This window comes from Pan troglodytes, chromosome X, assembly GCF_028858775.2.
Source record: "Pan troglodytes isolate AG18354 chromosome X, NHGRI_mPanTro3-v2.0_pri, whole genome shotgun sequence".
Lineage (NCBI taxonomy): Eukaryota > Metazoa > Chordata > Mammalia > Primates > Hominidae > Pan > Pan troglodytes.
This window is the reverse complement of record NC_072421.2, coordinates 38323501-38325413: the sequence shown is the minus strand read 5'-3', so window position 1 is coordinate 38325413 and position 1913 is coordinate 38323501.

The window sequence follows — 1913 nt, the reverse complement described above, 5'->3', positions numbered from 1 at the left end:
TCAGTACCAGTTAGCTATTACTGAGTAATAAAACATCACAAACTTAATGGCTTAAAACAACATTTTATTCAGCTCATTATTCTGTGGGTTGGCTGGGCAATTCTTCTAGACTGGACTGGCTCAGCTCATCTTTTCTGGGTTTGCTCATGCACTGATAGTCAGCTGGGAGGTCAGCTGGTGACAAGATGATCCAGAATGGCCTCATTCACATTTCTAGTGTTTGGCGGGCTGTCAGCTGGAGACCTCTGTTTTCTTCTATGCAGCATTCTCATCTTCCAGGAGGCTTCCTTGGATTCATTCACATGGTCATCTCAGCATTTCAAGAGCAGTAATACAGTAAGCCCCAGTGAACCAGCACTTTTCAAACCTCTGCTTGTGCTTATGTCTTATTTGCTAAAGTCTTTTTGGCCAAAGTGAGTCACACAGCCAGCTCAGTTTTAATGAGTTGAGAAAATAGACTCCAATTCTTGGTGAGAAGAGCTGCAAAGACATGCTGCAAGGAAACATGATAAACAGATGTGCAAAGAGGGATAAGAAGAATTTGTGGCCATATTTGCAAGCTACCACACCTTCTAGCATACCATGTAATTTACTTATTTATTTTGCATATTGAAAAAAGACTCTCCATTCATTTGTGAAACCAGGACACAAGAATAACACTGGTTGAGAGGGATTTGTGTAGAAGAATCAGTTTCAGTTATTTTGCTCACACTGAAGAAAAGATGACTGTTTATGTGAGAAGGTTTCCTTCCAATCAACCCATCAATTGCTACATTTGTATGTTACAGCATCTGTGCAGTCTTTTAGCTGTTTTAATAGAACAATGTATTAACTACCCTAGTAATTGCACAGACAAAATCACCATCCCACATGAACATTTAAATGAATGCAAATCAACCTAATGGCCTCTCCTAGAGGGAGCATAATCATGCAAAAAACATTTGTACTAACTGATGCTATATATGCAAATGAGATTTTAATTTTGATACACTTTCACATGGACCTAGCTTCAATTCAATGCAAATCCACTTGTAATATATCATTAAAGCTGAATCAGTCTATTTTCTAATGTGCTTAATATTGATATAGACAATGAAGTTTAATTTTTAGAATATCAGGTGTTCTATTCTGCACATTACTTAACCACCTCCGAGAGAGAACATTATTTTAAGGATGGGGACATAATGTCTTGCCTTCCTACGTTTTTTTCTTTTCTTTTCCCTAACCATCCTCCACCATCCCACTTTTCTCAATGTTGCCCTATAATTTTGTTTGTTAAGATAATTTTAAGAGTTCAAAATGGCATTACTCTTTTGCAATTTACACTTGACCTCAGAAGAAGGAAGGAAGGAAGGAGAGAGGAGAGAGAACGAAAAGAAAAGAAAGAGAGAGAGAGAGGGAGGGAGGGAGGGAGGGAGGGAAGGAAGGAAGGAAGGAAGGAAGGAAGGAAGGAAGGAAGGAAGAGAAAAACTAATCGAACACTTACTCTGTGCCAGACACTAAAACCCTAGACTAATCCTATGAGGTAGATATTATTGTCCCCAGCTTACAGCTAAGGAAAGAAAGGCACAAAGAAGTTAAGTAATTTACCAAAGATCATACAATTATTAAATGGTATATCTAGCTTTGAACTTAACTCTTTGAGCAGAGCTTTTTGAGGATGTAATTAACAACCACTCCTGGAAGTATTTTGCATTTCTGATAAAAATGTTTGAGCGTTTTTCTAATAGATGTTTAGATTTACAGCTCTGTCAGGATTCTCCAGAGAAACAGAGTCAAAGGTGATAGACATAGATGTAGACATAGACATAGGTAAAGAGAGAGAGATTGATTTATTACAGGAATTGGCTCACACAATTATAGAGGCTGAGAAGTCTCATGATCTGCCCTTTGCAAGCTGGAGCACCAGGAAA